Raw genomic sequence first — 6277 nt, 5'->3', positions numbered from 1 at the left:
AACATATTCCCGCGCTGCGCTATTCTCCGGTTTGAGAGGAGGTACAATTACCTCATCAAGTTCTACTTTCCTCCCACTTACTTCTTTCGAGAGAAACTCTTTCTCTAGAAAGGATCCGTTCTTGGCAACGAAGATTTTACCTTTGGATCTAAGATAGAAGGCATACCCAATAGTTTCCTTAGGGTATCCTATGAATACGCATTTCTCCGCTTTGGGTTCGAGCTTTTCTGGTTGAAGTTTCTTCACATAAGCATCACAGACCCAAACTTTCAGAAACGACAGCTTAGGTTTCTTGCCAAACCATAATTCATACGGTGTCGTCTCAACGGATTTAGATGGTGCCCTATTTAAAGTGAATGCTGCAGCTTCCAATGCGTATCCCCAAATGATAGCGGTAAGTCGGTAAGAGACATCGTAGATCGCACCATATCTAATAAAGTGCGATTACGACATTCAGACACTCTGTTACATTGCGATGTGCCAGGCGGCATCAGTTGTGAAACAATTCCACACTTCCTTAGGTGTGTGCCAAACTCGTGACTCAAATATTCTCCTCCACGATTAGATCGTAGACACTTTATTTTATTGTCACGTTGATTCTCAACCTCATTTTGAAATTCTTTGAACCTTTCAAATGTTTCAGACTTGTGCTTCATCAAGTAGATATATCCATACCTACTCGAATCATCAGTGAGAGTGAGAACATAATGATAGCCACCACGAGCTTCAACGTTCATTGGACCGCATACATCAGTATGTATTATTTCCAATAAGTCGGTTGCTCGCTCCATTACTCTTTAGAATGGAGTCTTAGTCATCTTGCCCATGAGGCACGGTTCGCATGTGTCAAATGATTCAAAGTCAAGAGACTCTAACAGTCCATCAGTATGGAGTTTCTTCATGCGCTTGACACCGATATGACCAAGGCGGCAGTGCCACAAGTATGTGGGACTATCATTATCAACCTTACATCTTTTGGTATTCACACTATGAATATGTGTAACATCGCGATCGAGATTCATCAAGAATAAACCATTCACCTACGGAGCATGACCATAGAACATATCACTCATATAAATAGAACAACCATTATTCTCTGACTTAAATGAGTAGCTGTCTCGCATTAGGCAAGACCCTGATACAATGTTGCTGCTCAAAGCTGGTACTAAATAACAATTATTAAGGTTTAAAAGTAATCCCAAAGGTAGAGGTAGAGGTAGCATGCCGACGGCGATCACATCGACCTTGGAACCATTCTCGACGCACATCGTCACCTCGTCCTTATCCAGCCTCCGTTTATTCCGCAGTTCCTGCTTTGAGTTGCAAATGTGAGCAATAACACCGGTATCAAATACCCAGGAGCTACTACGAGCGCTGGTAAGGTACACATCAATGACATGTACATCATATATACCTTTGACGTTGCCGGCCTTCTTATCCGCTAAGTACTTGGGGCAGTTCCGCTTCCAGTGACCGGTTCCCTTGCAATAGTAGCACTTAGTCTTAGGCTTGGGTCGATTATTTTTTTTCTTCCCGGCAACTGGTTTACCGGGTGCGGCAACAGCTTTGCCGTCTTTCTTGAAGTTCTTCTTACCCTTGCCCTTTTTGAAACTGGTGGTCTTATTGACCATCAACACTTGATGCTCTTTCTTGATTTCTACTTCTGCAGCTTTCAACATCGAGTACAACTTGGGAATGGTCTTCTCCATCCCCTGCATGTTGTAGTTCAGCACAAAACCCTTGTAGCTTGGTGGGAGAGACTAGAGGATTCTGTCAATTACAACATCATCCGGAAGTTCGACTCCAAGCTAAGTCAGACGACCGTGCAACCCAGACATTTTGAGTATATGCTCACTAACAGAACTGTTCTCCTTCATCCTACAGCTAAATAACTTGTCGGAGACTTCATATCTCCCGACCCGGGCATGATCTTGAAAAACTAGTTTCAGCTCCTGTAACATCTCATATGCTCCGTGTTGCTCAAAACGCCTTTGGAGCCCCGGTTCTAAACTATATAGCATGCCACACCTAACCAGAGAGTAGTCATCACTCCGCGTTTGCTAGCCGTTCTGAACGTCTTGGGCTACCACGGGAACAGGAGGGTCACCTAGCGGCGCATCAAGGACATAAGCCTTCTTGGATGCAATGAGGATGAGCTTCAAGTTGCGGACCCAGTCCGCATAGTTGCTACCATCATCTTTCAGCTTATTTTTCTCTAGGAATGCGTTGAAATTGAGGTTGATAGGTGCGTTGGCCATTGGATCTACAATATTTGTGAAGACAACTTTTAGACTAACTTCATGATAATTAAGTTCATCTAATAAAATTTTGAATGAACTCCCACTTAAATCGACATCCCTCTAGTCATTCAAGTGTTACATGATCCATGTCGACTAACCCGTGTCCGACCATCACGTGAGACGGACTAGTCGTCGATGGTGAGCATCTCCATGCTGATCGTATCAACCATACGACTCATGTTCGACCTTTCGGTCTCTCGTATTCGAGGCCATGTCTGTACATGCTAGGCTTGTCGAGTCAACCTAAGTGTTTCGCGTGTGTAAATCTGCCTTACACCCGTTGTATGCGAACGTTAGAATCTATCACACCCGATCATCATGTCGTGCTTTGAGACAACGATCCTTTGCAATGGTGCACACTTAGGGGAATACATTCTCGAAATTTTATTAGGGATCATCTTATTATGCTACCGTCGTTCTAAGAAATAAGATGAAAAACATGATAAACATCACATGCAATCATATAGTGACATGATATGGCCATCATCATCTTTGCTCCTTCGATTTCCATCTTCGGGCATCGCATGATCATCATCGTCACCGGCGTGACACCATGATCTCCATCATCATGATCTCCATCACTGTGTCTCCTTGAAGTTGTCACGCCAACTATTACTACTACTACTAAAGCTAACCGTTAGCAATGAAGCAAAAGTAGTAAACACATGGCGTTGCATCTCATACAATAAATTAAGACAACTCCTATGGCTCCTGCCGGTTGTCATACTCATCGACATGCAAGTCGTGAATCCTACTACAAGAACATGATCATCTCATACATCACACATGTAACATCACATCCTTTGGCCATATCACATCGCATGTCATACCCTGCAAAAACAAGTTAGACATCCTCTAATTGTTGTTGCAAGTTTTACGTGGCTGATTTGGGTTTCTATCAAGAACACCTTCTTACCTACGTGATAGCCACAACGTTGATATGCCAAAGCTATTTACCCTTCATAAGGACCCTTTTCATTAAATCCGATCCGACTAGAGTAGGAGAGATAGACACCCGCTAGCCATCTTATGCACCATGTGCATGTCACGCGGTGGAACCTGTCTCACGTAAGCATACGTGTAATGTCGGTCCGGGCCGCTTCATCCCACAATACCGCCGGAAAGGAATAAGACTAGTAGTGGTAAGAAATTGACAAGATCAGCACCCACAACCTTTATGTTCTACTCGTTCAAAGAATCTACGCATAGAAAACCTGGCTCGGATGCTACTGTTGGGTAACGTAGCAGCCCACCTAGGGGCTGGTTTCCTCTCACACTTGGCCCATGTAGCCTCCCGGGGCTGGTGGCCTCTCCCGGTGGGCCCCCGGAACCCTTCCGGTGGTCCCGACACGTTGCCGGTGGTGCCTGAAACATTTCCGGCGTCCAAACCCATCCATCATATATATCAATATTTACCTCCGGACTATTTCGGAGCTCCTCGTGACGTCCGGGATCTCATCCAGGACTCCGAACAACCTTTGGTAACCTCGTACAACAATTTCCTATAACCCTAGCGTCATCGAACCTTAAGTGTGTAGACCCTACAGGTTCGGGAGGTATACAGACATGACCGAGACACCTCTCCGGGCAATAACCATCAGCGGGGTCTAGATACCCATGGTGGTTCCCACATGTTCCACGATGATCTCATTGGATGAACCACGATGTCAAGGATTCAATCAATCCCGTATAAAATTCCCTTTGTCTATCGGTATAGAACTTGCCCGAGATTCGATCGTCGGTATCCCTATACCTTGTTCAATCTCGTTACCGACAAGTCTCTTTACTCGTTCTGTAGCACATCATCCCATGACTAACTCCTTAGTCGCATTGAGCTCATTATGATGATGTTATACCGAGTGGGCCCAAAGATACCTCTCCGTCACACGGAGTGACAAATCCCGATCTCGATTCGTACCAACCCAACAGATACTTTCGGAGATACCCGTAGTGCACCTTTATAGTCACCCAGTTACGTTGTGACATTTTATACACCCAAAGCACTCCTACGGTATCCGGGAGTTGCACAATCTCACGGTCGAAGGAAAAGATACTTGACATTAGAAAAGCTTTAGCATACGAACAACACGATCTAGCGCTATGCTTAGGATTGGGTCTAGTCCATCACATCATTCTCCTAATGATGTTATCCCGTTATCAATGACATCCAATGTCCATGATCAGGAAACCATGATCATCTATTGATCAACGAGCTAGCCAACTAGAGGTTTCCTAGGGACACATTGTGATCTATTTATTCACACATGTATTACTATTTCCTGTTAATATAATTATAGCATGAACAATAGACGATTATCATGAACAAGGAAATACGACAATAACCATTTTATTATCGCCTCTAGGGCATATTTCCAACACTTCCTCCCTCCATGAAGCGGGAGTAGTTCCTCCTCGGGGCTGAGGTCTTCAACATTAGCTATGTGGTTAATTCTCTCTCTCATGATGTGATCTTGATTGTGATCATAGGCTACGTTAACCTAGGGTGATCCCATGATGTTTCCCCTTCTTCTATGTATTGGATTGATGTACTCACTTTATCTTATCTAGTATAATCTCCGAGACCATCATGACATCGGTCTATTGGACATGGATTGGAAGAATATTTTCATGAGTGATTTCCTCTTTTGTGAATTGATTGAAGATCGAGAGTCTCTTGGTGGTTGTCTTTGACTATCCTTGATATACGTTGTGGTGATTATGGTACTCTCTTTGGATTGCTGTGGCGACATTGGAAAATCCATAGATGAGAACTACGAACTCCGAGGTGTGCTTTTGTAGCCCTACATAATTCTCGTCCTCTCTTGGTCACAAAGGAATGACCTCCGAGTACGTCTCCATTGCATGTTTTAGGGGAATATCATGTGATTAGACTATGTTAATGTTGTTGGGAGTTGCCACTAGTGAAAGTATGAAGCCTAGGCCTTGTTTCTCACCATTGTTACACCGTTTATGCTCACTTGTGTCACTTGCTACCATGCTGTAATTTTTATTACAGATTTATATCACCTTGCTTTGCCACACCTATCACCCATATTTTACCATCTGTTCGCTGAACTAGTGCACCTATACAATTTACCATTATATTAGGTGTGTTGGGGACACAAGAGACTTCTTGTTTCTTAATTGCAGGTTTGCTTGAGAGAGACCATCTTCAACCTCTACTTCCCTCAGGTTTTCTTAATTTTTATGCTTTCTTTGAATATCAATATTGCTAATGACAGGGAAAGCTCTAAGCTTGGGGATGACGGGTTTGATGAAAATGATGTTTTTAGTCCCCCAACTTTTGAGGAGAAATTTTGCTTTGATGACACTATGCTTCCTAAATATATTGATTACGATGATGATAATGATTGCTTTACTCTCACTATTCCTAATAAGAAAGATTTTGCTTATAAGAAGAGTAATGATACTTTTATGCTTTTGGATCATGGAAATAATGCCTTATGTGATAGTTATATTGTTGAGTTCATCCATGATGCCACTGAAATTTATAATGAGAGGGGGAGACATGGTTCTAAATATCTAAAAAAAAGAAGTTTCCCCTCTTTATGTCGAAGGTTTTGAAGCTGCACTTGTTTTGCCTTCCTATGCTTATTGCTTTGTGCTTCAATGAATTATTCTATTAGAATATTCCTATGCATAGGAAGCATGTTAGACTTAAATGTGTTTGTTATTTGGTTCTTGATGCTCTCTTTTGTTCTACAACTCTTATTCCTACGAGAGCATCATTAAAATCTTAAGCCTATCTTGATGGCCATAAAGAAAGAGCTCTAGGGAGACAACCCTTGTTATCTATACTTTGAGTTTTTACTTTCAGTTTTTAGTGGTCTTGATGTGTGTTACTACTATAGCAACATCATTGTATCTTATTTTTAAGCTTTCTGCCAAGTTTTAGTCTCCGATTGCAAGAAAGTTCAAAAGTTGTGACATGTTGTCGAGAAACAAATTCTGTCTAC

The sequence above is a fragment of the Hordeum vulgare genome, chromosome 5H (assembly GCF_904849725.1).
Source record: "Hordeum vulgare subsp. vulgare chromosome 5H, MorexV3_pseudomolecules_assembly, whole genome shotgun sequence".
NCBI classification, from domain to species: domain Eukaryota; kingdom Viridiplantae; phylum Streptophyta; class Magnoliopsida; order Poales; family Poaceae; genus Hordeum; species Hordeum vulgare.
Note: the sequence above shows the minus strand (reverse complement) of the source record.